This window comes from Sinocyclocheilus grahami, unplaced genomic scaffold (genome assembly GCF_001515645.1).
Source record: "Sinocyclocheilus grahami isolate Dianchi unplaced genomic scaffold, SAMN03320097.WGS_v1.1 scaffold204.1, whole genome shotgun sequence".
Taxonomy (NCBI): domain Eukaryota; kingdom Metazoa; phylum Chordata; class Actinopteri; order Cypriniformes; family Cyprinidae; genus Sinocyclocheilus; species Sinocyclocheilus grahami.
In genome coordinates, this window is record NW_015505383.1 from 714201 (window position 1) to 740986 (window position 26786).

Genomic DNA, 26786 nt, shown 5'->3' on the forward strand with positions numbered 1-26786 from the left:
CTCATTTGAATCGCATCACATTTCCCATTGAATGTAAGCATGCCATCATGTCTTTGCAGCTTTCTCAAACAAAACTGTACGGATTAAATTTATTGTTAATATTTTTCACAAATATGATTTCAGATTTCACATCTCAACAGCAAAGCCAAGAAACTGAACAGCTCATGGTATTTCCAATCATACTTATTCATCTCAGTGGCGTAGAGAGGGGAGTGGGAGCTCTTAAATATTTTTAGACATTTTAGAGATCTTTTGCTTTAAACCATCTATTAATGTTAAATCCACAAATGAAATGTTAAGGTTTCATCTGCTTCTGTCAGAAAAAAAAATAATAATAAATAAAAAAATAAAACTAAATAAATAAATAAATAAAAAACCGGCAAAGATTGATTTTATTATAGTTTACATATTTTAATTTAAAAAAAAAAAAGAACTTTAATAATGTTTATTAGTTCTAACAAATAAGTTCAAACGATCACAGAACAATAGAGGGGTAGAGGAGAATATATACAAATATTGTTTGTTTGGATATAAACACTTCGAAATTGAAATTAACTGACATTTTATCATTTGTCTTTTAAATATTTTTTTTATAATGAACATGTTGATCGATAACTAGGAGAAGAATAGAGTAAACCTTAAAGTTAACACACACGATGTGTGATTTACGTACATAAAATCTGTCATCATATGTTTGAAAGGTTGTTTTCTCTGTCATTATTATTGACAAGCATGATTATAAAACTGATCTGATATACTGATATACGAACTGAACTGTGCATCTCGTGCAATCATTTTGCATTTATCAACAGCTGTTCAACATTTGTATCCTTACACTATTTGTTAAATTGTTATAATTTATTATTCTTATAATAATTTAGAATTGTAGTAATATTAAGTATTATAATAAGTTTGTATATTATGATTATTATTATAAAAGAGTGTATATTTAAGAAATACAATCATCTACGATGGATAAATAATTGTATAGTTTGTTGTAAATATAAGCTCTACTCTGCTAAATATGTTTCTGATCGGCACAGCTGGATTTGCTTCACCTGAATGTCACACATCTCACTGGAGAACCATTTGAACAGGCAATTCACTCTCCTCCGCTTATAACCAAAGGGAAAAGTTGTTCACTATACCAAAGACCCTTTTTTGACCCAGGAAAACTAACGTTTCAAGGCAGTCAGCTAGATACATTAAAGGGGGTATTCCATCCAAAAATGTAAATTCTGTCATCATTTACTCTCTCACCTTTATGATTTTCTTTCTTCCATTAAACAAAAAAAGAAAATGTCTTTATCCACTTTAATGAAAGGCAATGGAAAACAAATCAAGCTCTATTTTGATCACCATTGATACTCATTATATATAGATAATAACTTTTCACAATTTCTTTTGTAACATGGAAAAAAGAAAGTCACACAGATTTGGAACAACATGTGTCATGGATTCACCAGGCTCTCCCATCACACACACACACACACACACGTTTGGTTTGCTATCCTTGTGGGGACTCTCCATAGGCGTAATGGTTTTTATACTGTACAGACTGTATATTCTATTGCCCTACACCAACCCTACCCCTAAACCTACCCCTTACAGGAAACTTTCTGCATTTTTAGATTTTCAAAAAACTTCATTCTGTGTGATTTATTAGCTTGTTTACCCATGGGGACCTAAATTTAGAGTCCCCATGAGTCTGTGTGTATTCAGGTTTAAGTCCCCACCAGAATAGAAAAACAGGTACACACACACACACACACGCTTTTTGATGACCATCAACTGCCACTCATCAGCTCATCAATCAGCCCTGCATTAAAGCATTAATGTTGAGTTTTATTATTTTTGTGAGTTGTACTCGATTCACAAATTGGATTCTTTATTACAGTTTTTCACTTCTAAAAAGTGAAAAGTTAATCCAAATTGTATTTGACTGTTCTGATTTACAGCAGTGAATCAATGCCATTATTCACAGTTTATTGCTGATTTTAAAGCTTGCTGAACTTTAAATTATTTGGATATCTACAGTTCTGCTTATAAATACACAACATAGATTGGCCCGTCTGTATTAATTGTGGCCCCTCTTGTGCCCCCAGTTGAAAAAAAAAATCCTAGAATCGCTCCCGATTCATACATTCTATATTCTTTTGCAAAACATTAAGGTAACAGGAAATGTAGCTATGCAGAGGTTAATTTCACAAATTTGAGTCTAACAAAGATATGCATTTGAGAAAAGATGTGTTTTGAGTTTCTGTGATGTATTTTGAGTAGTTTTGTGTTATTTTATTATTGTTAATATTTTGAATAATTTTATATTTTTAACATGCTTTTGCGTTGATTTTAGGTAAAGTTTTAGTAATTTTGTTGTGCTTTTGTCTTTGTTTTCTTTTTAGTTTTTGTTGTTTTTAAACATATCTATTGTTTTTACTAATTATTTTAGTTCATCAAATTAAACTAAATGAAAATGAGAAATGCTGGCTGAAATAAAACACTTTTTTTTGTTAAAGTTAACGTTTATGTTTTTTATGGCTTTAGTTTTAGGTAACTATAATAATCCTGTTTTGAGTTTAACAGAGAAGTTAAGCTTTTTTACTGCTTCTAGAAAAAATATAACTGGACGTTTCTTCAACTTTCTAGAAGAAAAAAAATCAAGCTAAATTTCACTTGAAAACCAAATATTTCCAATTGTTTTTAATTATGTGCATTTTTAAAATACAATTTAATTGTTCGCATTTAGTACTTCGAATACTAACTATAACATTAGCCTAAGCCAGACAAAGGAGTCGGCTATTTTATTTAAAAAATGTAATTTCACCCACGATCATTTAAGGTGTTAATCAGATGTTCAAAAATACGACCCTTAAACTAGAATCTCTTATTATAATTCATTAAAAATCTATTTAAATGAAGTAGTGGCAGAACACATTAAAACATCAATCCACCTGAGACTTGAGACAACGGGGAGCTAGTAAAGAAAAACAGTTTTCATCTAGTAAACTGAAGACAGAAAGAGATTTGGAGAGGGGAGTAGGTTACGATCATATCTTTGCCCCAGTGCTACTAATTATATGCATTCATTTTCTTTTTTTTTTTCATTCTTCTCAGTGTTTTAACTGTTAAGTTCCACTGTTAAGTTCCTCTCTAGGGAAATCAACAGAAGTTGGTATTAAACGAAAGTGTCTTTCAATCTGAGCCTAGCTGTTTTCTACAAGTTTGCCATTTATTTAGCATCACGAAACTCCTAAAATCTCAAAATGAGCTTGTTGAAATGTTTGCTTCCTCATTACAAACATCCCATGATTCCTCTAAGGAAAAGCATCCTGGCCTGCAGGCAAAAGGCACTGGCATGGCGGATGGCATCTCATTAGTATGAGGTTGCCAGATCAGCGACACACTTCTTTGCACACCGATTATTGGACAGCCACTTAATGAATCTTACACATGGTGAACCGCACCTGCTCCCCCGGAAAAGACTCGGGTGCTGGTTAGGGTCTGTGCAATAAACAGATGTTATTTTGTTGCTCCAAACATACAAACCATCAGTCTGGGAACTGCAACTCTAGGAAATGTTATGTTTAGGTTCGAGGTGGGTTATAAGCTAAATATGGAGCGGTGTGTTGACGCTTGTATGAGTTTAAACACCATTGCTCATCCAAAGGTTTACTTCAGAGCCATTTTAACCCCTTAGACTAAGTCTATTAATAATGACCCCAATGCACATCTATATTGAGAGTGTGTGTTTAGAGAAGGAAATACAGAATTTTTGAATACGTCACTCAAAACTTGCTCACACATACTTGTGTATTCCTCACTAGTATGCCCTAGAGAATCAGAAGACTGACATGCTGGTCGAGTGCTGTTTTACACCCAAACAGAAGCACACATGAGACGAGAGCACATGCACAGAAAGCCAATGCGTGTAAGGAAGCCATTCTCATGAAGCTTGCTGAACTCGATCCAAAAACTGAGGTCTCTAAATGTGGCTGCATAATTCATAACTGTGTGTAATTCATTTCTGTAGTAGTCAAGGTTCTAGCCCAAATCAGGGTTTCTGCAGACTTGAACAAGTTAAATGTAAGACTTTTTAAGACCTTTTTCATACCAACTTATATGAAATTTAAGACCTAAACCTGTAATGGAAATACACATTTTATTACATACATATATGTAATATTTAATGTATAGAAATTAAAAAGAAAACAAAATATCAATGCTGTAATAAATGGTATTTATTACTATGATATACAGTGAACTTTTCATGTCAGCAGACAATATTCCATACAAAATATCCCAGCAAAATAACTGCATCACTGAGATTTTTGGTGGCGTAAACAATTTATTCTGAAGCAATATTTTCATCAGTGTTCTATCAGCTTTTACATACTTAAATCCGCATATTTACCTTCACAAAGGTCTATTTTTAACCTTTTTAGATGTATGCATCATCTTACATGTCAAATTATTACAATTTATCAATAAATTCAATATACACTATAGGGCTGCTACCAGTCAGATTACATAATTTACACTGAAAATAACAATAATTACAACTGCAATAAATAATGTTATGAGATTAATGTTTTAAATGCATTTATGAATATACAAATAAGAAATGTTGAGGGGAAAAATGCATACTTTTCAACAAACTTCTCAACTGAACTACCAGTAAGTGACGGTAAGTCATTCATTCAACTGATTGAGTGTGTTATCATGCTGGTATCTTAAGGACTTTCGTGGACAGCTGACTCCTAAAGTTTTTGATATTCTTCATATTCTGTGTGGTGGTCAGATAAGTTTAAACAGATTTTTACCTTTTATGGGCATTTTACCTTTATAAAGCCATTTTTCTATAAGTGTGCATTATCTTTTGAGTCAAATTCTTACATTTAATCAGTGAATTAGAATAATAAGACATTTGGGCTGTTACCAAGCAAATGAAATCAGTATCAACAAAATTCATCTTTGCAATCCAGACATAAGCTGCACCTGAAGTGGCATTTAGATGCATTTACACGCAATGCAATGCATTTAACCTGCCGTTACAAATGCATAAATAATGTTTTGATATATTAAACATAAAACATCGAATACTGATATTTGAAATAATTAAAAAAAAATGAAAAGATACTTTAAATGTGAAATTAAAAGTAGGTGGCAGTAAGTCACTGTTAAGCGAGTCATTGCGACTGAACCGAATCATTTAAACGGTTGATTCATTCGGGAACGAAACACCGTCATGTTGCTCAGAGACGCAAAACAGCGCTGTGGCTTTATTTGGAATAATTTTTGTTAGTGCAAAAACAGGCAATATGGTGTCTAAATATGGTAAGTCTCTTAATAAAACTTCTAGTTTATTGAGCTGTTGTAAAAAAATCAATATCACATTTGTATATGGTAATTTTTGGAGAAAAAAAGGCACTCTTCCGTGTGAACTTGAGTATAAATATACACATTTTCTGCCCCCATGTCTTGAATTTGTGATCATTCTGAATGTATTTTAATAGACTGAATCATGCAGTGATCAGGCAGAGCGCACTGCAAATGCGCACGCGCACTAGACTTCACGTAATGCGTGCACTCTGTAGGTGTTTTGAATGTTTTTTTTGCGTCGTGAGAATATTGAGTAAAATAGCTCACTTGTCATGGTGTTCTTTAACTATATCTTGTTATGAATAAACTAAACATTGTGAATGTTTACCTCAGTGTGTTTCTTCTGAGTTTATGTGTGCGGTCACGCTCATTTGTTCTGAAGTCTTGAGACAAACAGAGTGAGCCTCAGCTTGTATTCTGTATTCTGCAGTTCTCCCCGATGACGCAGTAATTTAATTTTATTCAAATAAGGGAGAGGGGGATAACAAGGATAGAGAGATTACAAAGTATAACTAGAGACCAGCAACTAGCGTGTGACTTCCTGTTGTCATCTACTCTTCCCATAAATACATCACAATCTCTCTCTTAGACTCACTTTTCCTCACATAATTCTCATTTGTCTCACTTACACAGTTTTGTCACTTCCTCAATCAACTTCTGAAGGCCTAATGTGACGCTAACAGATGCACAGCAGACACAAAGATCCATCAGAGCAAACGCCTCCCAAACAAAACTCAATATTATACTGACAGGAATAGGCTGCTATGTGTAATTTTCTCTGTAAAAATACTTCCTATCTCAGTTTTTCCTGAAGAGTAATCAAAGTAAAATAAATAAATAAATATCACTACCAGTTAAATTCACATGATTTGATACCCATTTCAATCCCATAGCAAATACTAATATGCTAACAAACACACTATATTCGTTTAATTTTATGTTAATGTTTAACTTTTTAAATATAGGAGCCAATTAAATGTTAAACACTACTGTAAATATTAACTGTATAAATTATACCAGTTTAATGTAGCTTTCAAGTATTCTTCAGCTAATTACACCGCTTAATTTTTCCAAGGTTTTTTTAGTCATTATTAGTCCGTTTTTCCCAGCATCTAACATGCTTGTCTTTATTTTTAACATGTTTATGCCACTAATGGCACAGAAATTACACACTTTATCTTTAATACAAAACAATCAATATTCTGTTCAAATTAAACCGCTTAAAGCAGCACTATGTAACTTTTCCTGTTTTCAAAATTTGCAAAATGTATATAATAAGGGAGTACATCATGAATTCATCTTCCAAACCGCGTTTTTGTCTTATTCCGAATCACTAAGGTACACTTAATAAGTACTTATATTTGGACTATTGTAGCCTGGTCGGGTCGTCACCGCTGCGGAGGAACACACACCTGCGTGAATCGCCAGAGACATAAACTTAGAGAAGTAGCTCTGGTTGGAATGTTCTTCCGCGGGATGTGTGCAGTTCTGTTTATTAACCGCTAGAGCGCCAAAAGTTACATAGTGCTGCTTTAACTTCTTAATAAAAGCTTTAGATTTCACTACACACATTGGCTTGGGTTAAAGGTTTAGGCATTAGTGTGGGCATAAACCTGATCTACAGTACTGGCTGACTCGTTTGTCTTGTACTGCTAGGACATTTTAAACGAGGAACGGCAAAATGGCCTGGATTTATTAAATGAGATGCATCAAACTGATCTCCTCTTTGATGTCACCTGAGGACTTCAAGAAAACTCCCACACATCAACGTTCAAATCCCCATACACACACTCTCTGCCAAATAGCGTTTTATTATAAAAGCCTACACTGCACAAATACACACACATTACAAATGCAAAAAGTGAAAAATTGTTGTGGTATTAAAACTACAGTCAGTCTGAGCATGTATTAATTTAATGGCAGTTGCTCTAAAATAAACCCAGACAGAGAATATCTTTGTACTCAAGAGATTATGGCTACTTTTACATGCTCTTTATATATATTTTGTTTTTTTATTGGTCTTACGAAGTATTCTAATTTGTTGAGATAGTGAATTGGTGGGTTTTTGTTAAATGTGAGCCAAAATCATCACAATTAAAAGAACCAAAGACTTAAACTACTTCAATCTGTGTGCATTGAATTTATTTAATACACGAGTTTCACAATTGGAGTTGAATTACTGAAATAAATGAACTTTTCCACGACATTATAATTTATTGAGATGCACCTGTACATACACTTGTAGCAGTGCAATATATGGCTGTATATCAGCACAGCTGTGATTCGCCCATAGGTAATCACAGCGTACTGATATACTGTACAGCCATATCTTAATTCTATGAGTGTGATATTGCATTTATACAACAGTTTGACAGCACAAATGTGTAAATTAAAAAAAAAGAGACAACAACGGAGTGTCTCTAAAAACCCTCTTTTGTGCAGAACTACTTCCTTCCGCTTGATTCAAATCTCAGTTTGACAGTTTAACAGCTGAGCTCAAGCCTCCGTTACTAATTCGAAAACATCACTTTAGAACTGCAATAACAAAGGAACATTGCGTTGCTTCATTGAAAGCTTACTGTATCACTGTATTAAAAGCTCATGTAGAGTTGAGTATTATGAGAGAGAGAGATGAACTGAGCGAGGGTGATTACCTGCATCTGATACAGCATTCACTCAACTCACTCTCATACTCACAATAAAACATTTGTTTGAATGTCTGCTGAGGAAAGCGATATTTTTGTCGTACTATCCTTTCATCTGTTAAGGGTGATTTCCGATGACAGCGCTGCTCACTGCATTTGTTGGCTGCATCTTAAAAAGGTGTTGTTGAAAGTAAAAACAACTTCCTTGTTTACAACCATGTTTCAGTCTCTTTCAATATAAAAGTCTTTACTGCTGACTCACTCATAAAAACAGTCTCTTGTCGCCATCTAATTGCGGAACAATGTAACTAACATTACCCTCACCAACAAACACACCATTTCTCAATACTAAATACTATTATTAAATACTACTATTATTCATATAAAATATATATATTTTTTAATAATAATATTTAATAAACAACATCAGCCATCATAAAAGTTGCCAGGCAAATCAGTCAAAAGTACAAAGCCAGCGCTCTGATATACTGCACTGAAGTTACATAAAATATAACATGAGGAGATTTTGCATCAGTCAAAACTATTTGCTCTGGAATAAATGCTCAGAGACCAAAGATTGCCCTTTTAGATTTACCCAAAACGAATTATATCTCATGTTTAACCACTATAGAGACATCAGAGCCAACGGCAAATTCCAGAAGATATGGCCGAGGTGAGGCTGCTCTCGGCAGGTTCATGAGCGCTGACGCCCTGGAGCTCACGTCTCTGAAAACTTTGAAGCAAATTTTCAAATAGACGTTATTTTTATTAACAAACCACAAATTTAAAAGTCTAAACAACTACATTCTCACCAAAAAAAAAACTCTTAAAGTTACACTCCATGACACAAAAACAGTATTATTTATAAAATTATAGTGGATTTGGGCGTCCGCCATGACACTCGCTGTGAGAAATACGTCAAGCGGAGTGATACAAACGGCAAAACAGTTGGAGTGCTGTTATCACTAGAAAATCGCACCACTGGAAAAGGCTCTCAGCCAATCAGATTTGACGACCAGAAATTATTATTATAATATATTGTAAACAAAAAAAAATCATAAAACCTTTGTGCCATTCTACCTTCTTGTAAGTCTTAAAGGGGTTATGAATTGAGAAATCAACTTTTACTTGAGCTTTTGACATATAAGAGATCATACTAAAAGAATATCCTGTAAATTTCAGAACTGAAAACGTCCTTGTTATTTAAATAAAAGCTTTTATTGACACCAGGCCCAGCGAACGCCAGATCTTGGAATGTGCCTACTAATAGATAGGTTAAACATTCCTCCACAGAAGAATATCAACACCTAATTCTGTAGCCCAGCCCACTGAATCACACATGACATAGTAGGAAAATAACGTAAGTGGCGCTAAATCGGATCGAGCAACCAAGCGATAAACATGCAGTTAAAGATCGCAAAATATTGTGCCGTGTCTGCTTGTGGAAGAACAGAGTCACTGCATAACCTTCCTTCGGATTCAAATATTAGGAATGCATGGTTGAACTTTATTTTAAATTATTTTTAAACTTTATTTTTAATACACAATAGCACACTTATGTGAGAAAAAAATATTTGTACTATGTGTCACTATTGCTTTATTAGAGATCACTTGATATGTCCTGATTGTGTGTACGTGTCTAACCAAAGTCACAGAAGGCTCCAACTATGAAGGACGTAGCTTGTCCAACAGACCCACAGAAAGTTAGTTTACTATGCAAAACTTATCCAATCATAACAGTGGGCATTTACTTCGAAGTCTTCAATGCGGCACGCCCATAAAAACCGAGCGTTTCTCGAGCTGGCTTCAAAATCAGGGTAGAAAATAGCCTATTACTTATTGATTTTGATGTTTTGACTGTAAAAGCCACATGAACATCATAAGTGGACCTCAGACAACAGTATCAAATAATATAAAAAGCCAGTTCATGACCCCTTTAAAGGAAAATCGTAAATTTTTTTCTAATTTCTGTGTGAAAAATGTCTCTGCAGGGAGTATGTGTATTATGTTTTTTTTTTTTTGCAGAAATTATGTGAACAAAAAAGACAATCACTAGTCAAAATAATTTTGACACCTCACAAGCACAAAAACACTTAAGAGTTTCTCAAAGACTGGAGTTGTTTGTGCTGCCTGGGGTTACGGCGACACAAAATAAATTCTACACTCTAAAAAATGCTGGGTTAAATACAACCCAGTGCTGGATAAAATAGGGACAAACCCAGCAATTGGGTTGTTTTGACCCAGCGGTTGGTTACTACCTAGAAGGTTGGGTTAAACATTTAACCCAACCGCTGGGTCAAAACAGCCCAATTGCTGGGTTTGTCCCTATTTTACCAAGCACTGGGTTTAATTTAACCCAGCATTTTTTAGAGTGTACAGACTTCCCAGGATGCTTCAAGCCTCCAGTAGCTTCGGTAACACAATAAAAGTGCTAAAAATACAGCTGTCCATGTTACAAAACAAGAGCTTAAAGTGAAAGCCATTTAGAGTGGATTAGATCTCTAGAGAAGTGTTAATGGACAAAGAGAGGAAACACATACAACACTTGTTTTGCACTTAGAGTTAAGATATACTATTGATGAAAACTTTAATAAAGCAAGGACGTACCAAAAAAATGAAAAGGAAACCGAGCAGGGCAGAGGGAAACTCCATCAGGACAATGAAGTGAATAGATGCAGGAAAGAGATGGAGAAAATGATTGGAAACACTGCTGGACAAGTAAGAAAAGCAGATGAAGGAAATATTAATGTGTGTGTTTACACAGGCAGAGCGAGAGTGTGTGTGAGCGTGCAAATTCAGCCCGCTCAACACTTTGTATCCCGCCAATAAATCAAAAAGGCTCTCGAGTAGAACTGAGCCAAGAAAACAGTTAAACACAGCACAGCGGTCAACCCCAAAATCATCATCATCCTGTTTCCTGTAGACAGATTTCAAAGAAATGATGCATCACAGCTCAGACGCTCTGAAGGTACACTATAAGAGGCCATACTTGTAGTATTTTACCTCTTTCCATGAAGTCTTCTTATAATAGATCAACGTTTCTTTGACTAACAGTCATAATTGAGTTTTACTTTAACTTTTATTCCTCAGACATCCCAAGTGCATAAACATTTTCCAATTTTATGAGGTACTTTTAAGAACTTCTCTACAGTTTTCTTAACTTCACTTTATTCCGTCATTCCTTCAAATTGATGTCCAGTGTTTCTGAAACACTGCATTAAAGTACTTTAATAGTCAATCTTTTAAAAGAGCAAGAAAAATCCTGTTTCCCATCATTTGACCCTTTGAAAGGACCCTTATATAACAGCACACGGGTCACGTCGCTCTCTCTTGCTCCTCTCTCCGCTTCAGCTTCATACGCTGACACGCAGAGCGAATCAGTGCATCAGCTCCCCTTTAGAGTCGCGTCTAACCTTGGGCCGCCGTTGCTCAGTATCATGGGCACCATCTGTTCATGCTGCAGTCAGCCCAGTGGGCTGCACGCCGGCCCCTGCCACTCCATACTGCACCTCTCCAGCACGTGCGACCTGAGGAACTGCTCCTGAGAGGTGGGTTTGTGAAAGCAGCGAGGCGGCACAGAAGAAACTCAGTGTTTATGCAGAATGAGGAATTTAGAACAAGTGTGGGTAATCTGAAAGAGGAAAAACAGAGCGTGTTTGTGCGCATGGGAGCCGCAGCACCTCGGAGCCAAGTCAGAGCGGATCAGTGAATCCATTCATTCCGGGTCAATTTGGCCATGTTACTCGACAACACCAATTCATTAGCGTGATCCCTCACCGACTCTCTCAGAATAACCCACCCCCTACTGTATCCAGAGGTAACCACGGCCCACAATGCACTGGGACAAGCAGTCTACAGTCAATCAGATTGAGCGATGTTGTAAATATTTCAGTGGCCGTCTCTCTCCCTCTCGCTCTCTCAAATATCCGTTTACTCCCTGCGTCTCTTTGGATTCTGAACATGAATTTTTCACTAATTCAGCAGTCAGAATGGCCTGGTTTTCAGAGGCCCTCTGAAGTTGGATGGTGTTAGAAAGAAAGGAATGAAAAGAGCGTTTGTGTTCAATTTCATGATCAATGTATGTCACATTTCCCTGAATTCCTTTTATTTACAATAAATAATTTTATTTACTTATTTAGATTTGTATTCCTATTTTATTTATAACATTATTTTCCCCAAATAAAATTCATTTAATTATTGTTTGTCTACTTAGTTTTGTATTGTTCTTTATTTATTTCTAATTATAATTATTCATTGATCATTTTATTTTTATTTATAATCTTTTCTGCATTTTGTTCAATTTTATTTGAATTTTTTTTCTCGTGTAATTTTTCATTTATTTATTACATTTTTGTTTACTTCCTTAGTTTCTCACTGTTCTTAATTCTATTTTGAATAATTCTTCAATATATTTTTTTTCATTTTCAAAATTTTTTCTTCATTTTATTATTAATTGCATTATTTTATCAGTTTACTTAGTTTTGCATGGTACTTTTTGGGGTAACACAAATGCACTATTAAGACAAATACTGAGAGAGAGAAAAGAAAGAAAAAAGAAAGATAGAGATTGCAAGGTAAGATGGGAAAACAAAGTGAGGCTCTGCTGGCTCATCATGCAGGAATGATTTATTTTATTAGTTTTGTGTGGTTCTATTCTTTTTTCCATTTATAATAATTTATCAGAAATTGAATTTTTATAATTCTATATTTATATAATCATTGTTCTTGCTGGCCTGACAAAAGATACACATGTGAATGTGTATAATCCTGAAAAGCACCAGTTTTGGACAGTAGTTATAAGACAAATACTGAAAGAAAAAAAGACACAGAAAGAAAGGGGAAAAAAAGAGAGATTGCATGGCAAGATGGGCAAAAAAAAGTGAGGCTCTGTGCCGGCTCATCCCTCGGGAATTGTCGTCATGGCTACATCCTTCCAGCAGCAACTCCCTGATTCCCAGGGAGCGACGAATGCAAGACAGGAGGAGAGAGAGAGAGAGAGAGAGAGAGAGAGAGAGAGAGACAGATGGAGTGGCTCTTATTGCTGTGAGAGGCTGAGGATTGAGATGCTATATTACAGACAGAGGCATCGTCTGACCACTGGCACAACAAAACTCAATCTAACACACCAACTCCCAGTCAGATTAAAGACTGCATGAAATGGCTTTGCATCGCATTTAACTTCTTTAATGCCATGCTGTTGCATCTCACAGTATAGTTCAGTTATGGTTAACAGCTGTATCAAGTAAAAATAGTTCAATTCTATCCAATTTTAAATACATATAGTTGTGCACATGCTTATTATTCATCTAAGGAAACGTGCATCTCTGGTGAATGAGTGTTTATCTGTATTCATCAGCAGCGCTCGCTGACTCCAGGAGTCCCAGCGGCAGACAGAGTTTTAATCAGAAATTCAAGCAGCTTCAGACAGAACAGAGTCTCTCTCATGTTTATGTCTTCCACTCAACAGCCCTTTCAAGACATACCTATTCAGCCTGTCCACAACACATCTGAAAATGATGAAAAACAGATATGAGATGGGAATAACAAAGCCTGGCAGAGAACAAAGACTACTCAAAGAAATACAGTAGCGCACAGGAAATGGCAAAGAAAGAGAGAGGCTTCAATGAATTGATTTCAAACATCAGACGGCGATTTCTGATTAGATACGGATTTGGAAAAACTTCACAGATTTAAGGATACTGTGAAACCGGAAAATATACTGCAGTATACAATTGCACATATAGATACTTCAGCACTTGAACACTTAAATTATTTTTTAAAAATCCCTAGTATAGTATGACAATTTATATTATTATTTGTTACATTATTAGTTGCTGTTATTATTATGAATAATAATAAACTATTATTATTATTATTATTATTATAAACCGGTAATGTATAATTATTTTATTGCTATATAAAAATAAATAAATACAAACATGTTTTTATCAACCCTTTTGTCATTTAACTATTTCAGTTTTTAATTACTTTAATTTTAAAATAGCAATAGAAATAATTAGGGCTGTCAGTTTAACGCGTTAACTTAATTAGTTACAAAAAACAACACTATTAAAATATTTTAACGCAGTTAACACACTGGCCCCGCCCCCAGACCTGTACGTCATCTTACATTTCTTACAGTTGACTGTTGACAAATATGATGCAGGGCAACAACTCCATAAATGCAGTTATGCCCTAAAATTCAAGATATTGGTGCAAAAAATGCCCCTTTATGGGTTTTTGTCTCATATTTATATCATACAATATCGATATCACACGAGCAGGGCTATTACACAAATGCTGTTTTTGACCCGAATATCACAAGTTTAAATGCGATTTTATACAACAGTTCAGTAAGAAGTTCATATTGTGTTATATTTCAAACACAATATTATGTGTTTTTGCTCAATTTTGCAAAGAATATATTACCTTTAAAGCCACAGCAGAATTGTTGCACATCTCCGAGCAACACAGCGGTGTTTAGTTTCTGAATGAATCAGCGTTTTGAACGAATCGTGTGAACCAATGATTCAAATACCCATTCATAAAGAGAGCAGTTTACTTCATTACTGAATGAATCAGCCGTTTGAACGAATCGACTGAAGACATTTACCGCCACCTCCTGGCAGATTTAGTTTCTTATTTAGAGTATCATTTAAAGGCACAATATGTAAGATTTTTTTATTAAAATATCCAAAAACCACTAGAACAGTGTTATATATTTTGCTGACTTGTGTACTTGCATCAAGGTTATTTTCGTAAACGAAAACTAAAACCAAGACGAAAACGATTGATGAAAATCAATTTCGTAAACTGAAATAAAATAAAAATGACAAAATAATTCAAAAACTAAAACGAAACGAAACTAACAACAGTTACTGAAAAAACTAACTGAAAAAAAATAATTATCAAAAATAAATAATTGTTTTAGTAATCATTACGTTCTCACCCCTTGGCGGAAAAATATATGAGTTGTGTGGAGGTTTAGGGAAATACCCGTAAATGGCGCATCGCGCACGTGGGGTTATCTGACGGAGAGACGCAAAGCAGTTTAAAGCCTGCACGGGTCCTGTTTGGTAAATGTGCACCAGCAGTAGCTACTTAACAGAACACCCGACTCCTTATCCAATGAAAATCAATTTCGTAAACTGAAATAAAATAAAAATGACAAAATAATTCAAAAACTAAAACGAAACGAAACTAACAACAGTTACTGAAAAAACTAACTGAAAAAAAATAATTATCAAAAATAAATAATTGTTTTAGTAATCATTACGTTCTCACCCCTTGGCGGAAAAATATATGAGTTGTGTGGAGGTTTAGGGAACTTCCCGTGAAGGGCGGATCGGGCACGTGGGGTTATCTGACGGAGAGACGCAAAGCAGTTTAAAGCCTGCACGGGTCCTGTTTGGTAAATGTGCACCAGCAGTAGCTACTTAACAGAACACCCGACTCCTTATCCAACAGCAGCACTAATTTAATTCTGTACCAGACCCGTTTGACAAAGACCGCGAGTCGCGACCCGAACCGCACCCGCATTAAATCCATTACATCAGGTAGGCAAAATTATTTATTTTCTTATGTACCACAAGCAATCAAACCAACATTAGGCATTCTAAGTTGGTGCTTTGAAGAAAAACAGGCACGCAGTGCAACGTAATAATTAACAGAAAAAAAAAGACGAGAACGTGCATCCTTTCTGAAAACAATACAACACTTTAGCATAGCATCTTGCGATCACTCTGCCAGGCTTTCGGACAAATGTGCATACTGCATAGGCTAAATCACATCATAAACACGCTTATAATTCTTAACAAATTAAAAGAACATTAAAATATGAGCCTTTACTGTTAAATGCTATTGCCGATATTATTGAATTTCATTAGTCCTAGTTATGATTTATACGCAGTTGCTCACGGAAAAGTTAGCAAGACACAACAGTTACAATATATTATGATTGTTAAAAAAGAAAAAAGACATCTAACGTCATAACCAAATTAGGCTACATTTATTGTCATATGAAATATCTCAATACACATCATTAGATATGACATTAAGCACAACTTGTGTAGATTTATTTAGTAAAAAGGCTTGACTGCTTCATTTTGGCGTATATTTATATACTTTTACCATTTAATCAATCTCAGCATGCGTTAATTTTGTGTCGCTAGACATTTGCATCGCTAAGTCTAAATTATGCCTTATTGCCTTTTAGCTTTCTTTGGCCTGCGCTCTGGAAGTGATCTGTTAATTATGCTAAACTTTAATTAAAACTGAAACTAAACTATATAAAAACTAAATAAAAATGCATTCACAAAATAAAAACGAAAGTAACATTAACGAAATGAATAAAAACGAAACTGAATTGTTTAGCAAATTTGAAAACGATATTAAAATAAAACCAATTTAAAAATTCAAAACTATAATAACCTTGATTTACATTATCCCAAACGTTTCGAAGAATGTTTAAATCCAGAGAAATAAGCTATTTTAACTAGTGACACGGAGCGTGTCTATAGTGTCATTGTGTCGCCTGCCAATGACGTCATAACCCCTCGATTTCCGGTTTTGTTTTGTAGAAAACATGGAAACACCAAACACGCTTTAATATGTTGTGTGTTTTAATAGACCGGTGACGACCGCACAGAGTAGCATTATAACAGAACTTTCAAACGTATCTAGTATGATAAAACAGTGCTGATTTTTACCCCCACATACGCACAACCAGAAGTAGCAGAAGCGGTCCCCGCTGCTTTACCAAACATACGCACGACCGGAAGGAGCGGAAGCGGTCGACTGTGGCATAATAAAAGCCCCGCTGCTTTACCCCACATACGCACGACCAGAAGGAGCAGAAGCGGTCGACTGTGGCATAATAAAAGCGCCGCTGCTTTCGAGCCGTGTGTCACGCTCGTTCAGCGGCCTCGTTTTGCTTCGACGGCTTAAGCCTCACCCTGCTTCATTCTACTACCTTAATAAATCATGAGCTCATCCATGAACATGATTTCTGCCCGAGTCCCGTCAGATTGCATCGGCTGTGGGGATGAAGACCACAACTCCCATGATTCCACACTCAGTCACTGCGTCATCAAACTACACCTTTGTCTATTTGTTTATTCTGAATACGCATTTATTTTGAATAATTAATTAACAATAATAATAATAACAACAATAATAATAAAAACATTAAAGGGATAGTTCACCCAAAAAAAATTTAAATTCTGTCATCATTTACTCACTCTCATGTCGTTTCAAACCTTTCTTTTGTGGAACATAAAGGAAGGTATTTTACAAAAAGTACAAAGCTGTTTTGGTTGCCAATGACTTTCATTGTATGAACATACAATACTGAGATGTTCCTCAAATTATCTTCTTTTATGTTCCATAGTTTATGTTAGGCCGTTGTAGCCTAAATGTTTATGTGTAATAAATTTTTTTGTTGAATCAAATAAAATATTTCTAAAGCTACAATTTGTAATGTCTACTTGATACTTTCTCATTTAACAAAAATATCTTTAAATAACCTTTTTTGGGCATTTTCACAGTCAAATTCATTTTGCGATTAATTAATCGAAACATCATGTAATTAATTAGATAAAAAATGTAATCGACTGACAGCCCTAGAAATAATATATTACTGTTTGTTATATTATTACTACTGCAACTACTACACAGAATTAATTTTAAATAATAATAATAATAATAATAATAAATACAAGCTTGTTAATATGAACACTTTTGTTGTTATTATTTCACTTTAATTATTTTCATTTTAATACAGTAATAAAAATAATACATTTTGTTATTTTATTATTACTACTACTGCATTTAATTTTAAATAATAATAAATACAAACATGTCTTTATTTACACTTTTGTTATTGTATTGCATTTACTTTTTAATGATTTTGATTTCAATATAGTAATACAAATAATACATTACTGTTTTGTTAAATTATTATTATTATTACTACTAATATTACTGCTGCTATAACTACATTGATAATTTAGAATAAGAATAAGAATAATGTATCTGTATCAGAATGAATCATCTTCAAGGTACTCAAGGACAAAAAGTGTGAGGAGAATAAAGCAACATTAGTCTGTTACTACATGCAGGACTAACAATTAACGCGGAAATGTCAGATGTACTGAAACCGCAGAGATAGAGGCGCGGGCTGCCAAAGTCATTGGATTCTCAAGGACACTGCGGCGAAAGAGTGTGTGTGTGTTTGATAGAGAGAGACGAGCGTGCAGGAATATGAGAGGCAGCCTGGGAATACACTCACGTGGATTGGCCGCACCGTGAGCATGTGTGTCGGTGTGTGGCTCTGAGGGCGGGGCTTAGCATCTGCTCCACCAAGCATCCTGGGGGAAGTAGTGTGATGACGGCAGGGTTTGGGCAAGAGAATCATGTTCATTTATCTCTACAGCTAACAAATCGAGGGTTATAAGACAGAAGAGTAATGTGGATTCAAGCGGGCACAAGTTGTCAGTCTTCGCAACTTGCTCACGCTTGTAGTTCAAACCAGCAGAGACTGATTAGCCACCATTTGAACAGGAAGTCCAAGCGTGTTGGTCTGTCGGAACAGCGACACACTCCATTACCTAAAGCGAGTCTGAGAGGAGCAATAGAATCGCTCTCAACATCCACTCCACTGCACAAAGAGCTAGAGCGAGCCAAAACCAACAGACTTAAGACAATGATTGGTAAATTTCTGCCTAGGCCAAGACAAGATCAATGCCACCCACAACCACTCCTTGGTTATTTTTTGCTCCATGCACTTCACTTCACAATTACAACTTAGTAGCCGTGATAAATTGGCCTTTCCTGTGTCAGTGGATGCTTGAGAATGAGCCATCCCTATGCAGACATAAAGGTAATGTGATTACGACGTCAGTAGTCCATGTTTGCTCTCCTATAGGATGTTCTGTAGATCAAGAGTGGTGCTGAGGACATACATCTGTAACCCATTAGGTTGTCCCAAAATTGCTCTGGGAGTAACACAATCTGGCTGGTTCACTCTTTGTTTGAGGCAGTCTTGGCCTAATGGATAGAGTCGGACTTGTAACATGAAGGCTGCGGGTTCGAGTGTCAGGTCCGGCAGGAATTGTCGGTGGGGGGAGTGAATGTACAGCGCTCTCTTCCACCTTCAATACCACGACTGAGGTGAGACCCTTGAGCAAGGCACCGAACCCCCAACTGCTCCCCGGGCGCCGCAGCATTGGCTGCCCACTGCTCCGGGTGTGTGTGTGTGTGTGTGTGTTCACTACTGTGTGTGCACTTGGATGGGTTAAATGCAGAGCACAAAGTATGGGTCACCATACTTGGCAACACGTCACTTCACTTTCACTTTTTAGGGCTGCAAGATTGTGATTATACAACAATATGGCTACATTTAAAAAAATAATTACAATAAAGAAAATAAAATAATTAAATAATAATAATAATAATAAAGTAAATATATGTATTTATTGAAGTGAGTTAAAGCACAATGAAATGTGCGTTTGTTAAGCTGTGAGGCTGGTTTGTGAGTACTGGTCAATTTATATAGACTGTTTTAGTGCTGGGTGGCAATATTTAGAGAGCTGTGACCACATTCTACTACTACTACTACTACTACTAATAATAATAATAATAATAATAATAATAATAAATACAAGCTTGTTAATATGAACACTTTTGTTGTTATTATTTCACTTTAATTATTTTCATTTTAATACAGTAATAAAAATAATACATTTTGTTATTTTATTATTACTACTACTGCATTTAATTTTAAATAATAATAAATACAAACATGTCTTTATTTACACTTTTGTTATTGTATTGCATTTACTTTTTAATGATTTTGATTTCAATATAGTAATACAAATAATACATTACTGTTTTGTTAAATTATTATTATTATTACTACTAATATTACTGCTGCTATAACTACATTGATAATTTAGAATAAGAATAAGAATAATGTATCTGTATCAGAATGAATCATCTTCAAGGTTCTCAAGGACAAAAAGTGTGAGGAGAATAAAGCAACATTAGTCTGTTACTACATGCAGGACTAACAATTAACGCGGAAATGTCAGATGTACTGAAACCGCAGAGATAGAGGCGCGGGCTGCCAAAGTCATTGGATTCTCAAGGACACTGCGGCGAAAGAGTGTGTGTGTGTTTGATAGAGAGAGACGAGCGTGCAGGAATATGAGAGGCAGCCTGGGAATACACTCACGTGGATTGGCCGCACCGTGAGCATGTGTGTCGGTGTGTGGCTCTGAGGGCGGGGCTTAGCATCTGCTCCACCAAGCATCCTGGGGGAAGTAGTGTGATGACGGCAGGGTTTGGGCAAGAGAATCATGTTCATTTATCTCTACAGCTAACAAATCGAGGGTTATAAGACAGAAGAGTAATGTGGATTCAAGCGGGCACAAGTTGTCAGTCTTCGCAACTTGCTCACGCTTGTAGTTCAAACCAGCAGAGACTGATTAGCCACCATTTGAACAGGAAGTCCAAGCGTGTTGGTCTGTCGGAACAGCGACACACTCCATTACCTAAAGCGAGTCTGAGAGGAGCAATAGAATCGCTCTCAACATCCACTCCACTGCACAAAGAGCTAGAGCGAGCCAAAACCAACAGACTTAAGACAATGATTGGTAAATTTCTGCCTAGGCCAAGACAAGATCAATGCCACCCACAACCACTCCTTGGTTATTTTTTGCTCCATGCACTTCACTTCACAATTACAACTTAGTAGCCGTGATAAATTGGCCTTTCCTGTGTCAGTGGATGCTTGAGAATGAGCCATCCCTATGCAGACATAAAGGTAATGTGATTACGACGTCAGTAGTCCATGTTTGCTCTCCTATAGGATGTTCTGTAGATCAAGAGTGGTGCTGAGGACATACATCTGTAACCCATTAGGTTGTCCCAAAATTGCTCTGGGAGTAACACAATCTGGCTGGTTCACTCTTTGTTTGAGGCAGTCTTGGCCTAATGGATAGAGTCGGACTTGTAACATGAAGGCTGCGGGTTCGAGTGTCAGGTCCGGCAGGAATTGTCGGTGGGGGGAGTGAATGTACAGCGCTCTCTTCCACCTTCAATACCACGACTGAGGTGAGACCCTTGAGCAAGGCACCGAACCCCCAACTGCTCCCCGGGCGCCGCAGCATTGGCTGCCCACTGCTCCGGGTGTGTGTGTGTGTGTGTGTGTTCACTACTGTGTGTGCACTTGGATGGGTTAAATGCAGAGCACAAAGTATGGGTCACCATACTTGGCAACACGTCACTTCACTTTCACTTTTTAGGGCTGCAAGATTGTGATTATACAACAATATGGCTACATTTAAAAAAATAATTACAATAAAGAAAATAAAATAATTAAATAATAATAATAAATATATTATTATTATTAAATTAAAATTACTACAAATAAAAATTACTATTTTAATATTTCACTGCAAAAAAGTGTATTTAGTAATAATGATAACAATAATAATAATTACAATAACAATTATTAAATTAAGCTAAATATTACCATTTAATATTTCACTGTAAAATAAAATTGTGCATTGGTGAAAAAATTTCAACTATTATCATTATTATTATTACTACTAAATAAAAATATAAAATTACTACAAACAAAATAAATATTACTATTTTAATGTTTCACTGCAAAAAGTGTATTTAACAGGGATGTAACTATTCACTCAACTCACGATTCGAGTCACGATTTTGAATTCACAATTCGATTTTCTCACGATTTTTTTTAACAAAATGATTGAAGACATTATACAGTAAATGAAAAGGTGTCGTTTTATTAGGCTATTGCTGCACGTTTCTTTGTGAAATTAAAATAACAAAACTAAATAGAAATTTTAAAACAAACCACAAATCAAACAAGTTACACAAATAAAAGAAATCTCTTAATATGAACAAACTAAGGCTTTGTCTGTGCTCTTTCCATTTAAAATTAGAGGCAACCACTGGATTTAAATCATGATCCAAAGAAAGATGCAGCATACATGCAGCATGAGTAGTAAAAATAACATTATTTTGTGTATTTGGTGTAATGAAATGTGCTTATGCGGTTTAAGGTTAAAAAACACATTATTTTCCACATACTGTACATTATTGTTTCTCCTCTATGCCCCGCCTTTCTGAAACGCGTCGATTTTTTCAAAGCTCATCGGTCTGAAAAGCGAGGTGTGCTCTGATTGGCCAGCTATCCAGTGCGTTGTGATTGGCCAAATACCTCAAGCGTGTGACGGAAATGTTACGCCCCTTACCATATTGTGATGCCATTTTCAGCCGGAGCGTAACATAAAATCATGTCTGCATTTGTGATCGGAGAAATGACAAACAACAAGAGCTACACTACACTGCCCAAAAAACTTGCGTTTGAATCATCAGTGGCAAATTCTTTAAATATAAAAAACGTACTTACAGTCTGTGAGTCAGAACAGCCGGCATTGTAGTCTACTCTCCCAGGATCAGGAAACAGTCCTCCATAAAATGCGCTGCACACATCTGAATATTTGGGTTGAAGTGTTCTGGAACAGTGTTGTAAATACAACTTAACCACTGATTTCTAGTCGTGTCCTCTTTTGGAAGACCAAACAAAGTCGTTTCGCTTTCACAACGAAAAAGCGTCACACACCGCGGCCTTGAGTGAGTGGAGGCCGGAGGCCTAGAGAATGTGGAGGCCAGCTTGAGTGAGCAGTGGCAGGCGGGCAGATTTGACGAAGGAGCGTCCAAGATCTTTACAGATCTTCTTTATGCACCAAGAGCTTGTAACACTCCAAAGAGAAAGGAAAAATTGAAATCGCATCATATGACCCCTTTAATCTAAATTAGACTGTATAATTTCGAAATCTGAAGAAAAAAACAGAATGGTTTGACTTTAGTTTTGTGAAACTGTACTACATAAAACATCTGAACGAAACAGCAGAGAGCTGAATGAGATGCAGATTCACTCTCTGACAGCAGGTGGCGCTTATGAACAGCAATGGTACAGTGTTTCCTGGGTTACCGCTGTAAACAAAGCAGAGCTGCGCTTATGAATGCTACTTTAATATGCATCGTTTAGAGACAAGATGAAAAGAAAATGCCACGTAAACATTTCAAAAGACGGACAGTTCCCCTCAGAGATACATTCATATAAACTCCTACTCCAATTGTATCGCGATTTGTTTGGCATCTCAACCAATTTGAATCGTCACATATTTGAATCGATTTTCGACTGGCTCGCGGTTAATCGTTACATCCCTAGTATTTAATAATACTAAATAAAATTAAAAAAAAAAAAATATTTATATAATATAAAATAAATAATAATAATGATAAAAATTTATAATGTAATTTTACAGTTGTAATGTGAAATGAAACTAATATTATTTATGGCTGTCTTAACTATTTCTTAATTTTATTTTCAAACATTACACCACTGAACTTTTTTGGTGGGGAAAAACAAACCACAGAGATACCTTAATGCTTCTTTTTTTTTTGTTGATAAGCACTAGGGTTGGGCGATGTCTACCAAACGATGTCTGCAGTGAAACATCGTGATGGACGATGACATCAGGGGACGAGGCGGGGTTAGGGGTGTACCCGAAGCGTGAAACAAATAACGCGTTATAGAGCCACTAAAAGGTTAGCCACTTGCTAGCGGTAGCCTGTTGCATTACGGTACATGAAAGTTCACTTACCACATACACAGAGTAAAGAGAAATGTCTGATAGGACGATGGTGAATGATTTGCAGATCCTGAGAACCAATGACAAACATCTAATCTTGTCAAATGTGTGGCAAATACATCCGCTCCATAGTACAGAGTCCTTGTGATCGCGAATCTCAAAAGTGAAAGTGAAAGTAAAATGAGAGCGCGCAATTGAAAGCGGTTTCAATAGCGGCTTCCTAATGCCAGCAATTTATATACAGTCGCCTATACTTACCCAACGATATAATTGCGAGAAAAAGTATTGAAATATTTTTTTTATCCTCCCATCTCATAGGCTATTTATTCCCTTTAGGGTTTCCGTAGTACACTTCATTTCCTTTCCGAACACGGAACTGGGATGAGGCGGATTGCGGGAGAGGGGGTGGGGATCACGATGTCAGCTTAACATCGTGATGTCTGTCAGCCATCAGCGATGGACGATGGCATCGTCTATCGGCCCAACCCTAATAAGCACTACTCATTAGATGTTTGGGAAGGCATATGTTGCATTTCCAAATGCACATTATATCGACACAAACTCATCATGATCATGAGCTGCTTGTGTAAGAAAGCAGTGCCGCACTTCACTGTGAAAGACGCAGCAAGTTCCAGACCTGTGTGACTTTTCACATACATAAAAGATGATCTTTTGAAGAAATGTTTTCTTCTTGGTCCATGCATTGAAGATCAATGAGATTCAAAAAATAGCACCGTCTCCACTGACTTTCACTGTATGGACAAAAAACAGTGAGATCCTTTTCTTTTTTCATTCATCTTTTTTCGGTGAACTATCCCTTTAAGCAAAGCAAAGGCTCGGGCTCTCTCTCTCACAAGAGTAAACCGTTTACGTTTAACTAAACATCTCCAAAGAGTTACACGGAAACAGGCATGTAAACCTACAATCCTCCTCAATGTCCAATGGGAACGCATCCCAATGGCCTTATGGATTGTAAATGGTATAAAACATGGCATTTCCCAATAACACAGTTCCGTTTCATCAACAAACACCAGCGGCTGTGAGGGCAATGAAACAAATAACGCGTTATACGGAGCCACTAAAAGGTTAGCCACTTGCTAGCGGTAGCCTGTTGCATTACGGTACATGAAAGTTCACTTACCACATACACAGAGTAAAGAGAAATGTCTGATAGGACGATGGTGAATGATTTGCAGATCCTGAGAACCAATGACAAACATCTAATCTTGTCAAATGTGTGGCAAATACATCCGCTCCATAGTACAGAGTCCTTGTGATCGCGAATCTCAAAAGTGAAAGTGAAAGTAAAATGAGAGCGCGCAATTGAAAGCGGTTTCAATAGCGGCTTCCTAATGCCAGCAATTTATATACAGTCGCCTATACTTACCCAACGATATAATTGCGAGAAAAAGTATTGAAATATTTTTTTTATCCTCCCATCTCATAGGCTATTTATTCCCTTTAGGGTTTCCGTAGTACACTTCATTTCCTTTCCGAACACGGAACTGGGATGAGGCGGATTGCGGGAGAGGGGGTGGGGATCACGATGTCAGCTTAACATCGTGATGTCTGTCAGCCATCAGCGATGGACGATGGCATCGTCTATCGGCCCAACCCTAATAAGCACTACTCATTAGATGTTTGGGAAGGCATATGTTGCATTTCCAAATGCACATTATATCGACACAAACTCATCATGATCATGAGCTGCTTGTGTAAGAAAGCAGTGCCGCACTTCACTGTGAAAGACGCAGCAAGTTCCAGACCTGTGTGACTTTTCACATACATAAAAGATGATCTTTTGAAGAAATGTTTTCTTCTTGGTCCATGCATTGAAGATCAATGAGATTCAAAAAATAGCACCGTCTCCACTGACTTTCACTGTATGGACAAAAAACAGTGAGATCCTTTTCTTTTTTCATTCATCTTTTTTCGGTGAACTATCCCTTTAAGCAAAGCAAAGGCTCGGGCTCTCTCTCTCACAAGAGTAAACCGTTTACGTTTAACTAAACATCTCCAAAGAGTTACACGGAAACAGGCATGTAAACCTACAATCCTCCTCAATGTCCAATGGGAACGCATCCCAATGGCCTTATGGATTGTAAATGGTATAAAACATGGCATTTCCCAATAGCACAGTTCCGTTTCATCAACAAACACCAGCGGCTGTGAGGGCAAATACATTCTCAGGGGGAAGTCGTGGCCTAATGGTTAGAGAGTCGGACTCATAACCCAAAGGTTGTGGGTTCGAGTCTCGTACCGGCAGGGATTGTAGGTGGGGGGAGTGAATGTACAGCGCTGTCTCCCACCTTCAATACCACGACTGAGGTGCCCTTGAGCAAGACACCGAACCCTCAACTGCTCCCCGGGCGCCGCAGCATAGATGGCTGCCCACTGCTCCGGGTGTGTGTTCACGGTGTGTGTGTGTTCACTGCTGTGTGTGTGCACTTTGGATGGGTAAATGCAGAGCACTAATTCTGAGTATGGGTCACCATACTTGGCCACATGTCACGTCACTTCACTTCACTTCACGTCACTTCATTTCTAACAAACTAAGACTCAACACTTGAACCGCGTCCAGACCACCCTGTACTAATTATTCCCAAAATAAGCAGTGGGGAGAGAGTTTCTGTGCGCGCCACACCCATAAAGCATGTACTCAAAACAGATCCGAGAATAGTGCGGTGGTCCGGAGGACTGCTGATTTATGTGCCTGACCCCAGCCTGACTCACTCAGGACGGCCTTTTTTGAGAGGTCAAGAGCGAGAGAGCGGTCACGTACCGTCAGCGCTTACGTCCTGCTCCTGTCCAGCACCTTCTCACGGAGGACAGACGCTGTCGTATCTGGACCTGCTGAAAGAGAAGATCATTTATTGATCCATTCATTGAAGTACAATAATACCGTAACTAACAAACACAGAAAAGACTGCAAAAGTGCTGCATTCATGAAAATCTTTTTAATATGTTGTAACAAATTAAATTTCACACACACACTATATATATATATATATATATATATATATATATATATATATATATATATATACATACATACATACATATATACATA

At 36.6% G+C, this 26786-nt stretch overlaps 1 protein-coding gene across 1 annotated transcript in view; it reads right to left on the reverse strand.

The window, feature by feature from the left end:
- Positions 1-26591, reverse strand: part of LOC107595569 (spermatid perinuclear RNA-binding protein-like) — a 69895-nt gene extending 43304 nt beyond the window's left edge. The window contains exon 1 of the mRNA XM_016286003.1: positions 26499-26591. The gene's annotated coding sequence lies outside the window, so the exon portion shown is untranslated. The remainder of the gene's footprint in view (positions 1-26498) is intronic.
- Between the last annotated feature and the right edge of the window lie 195 nt (positions 26592-26786).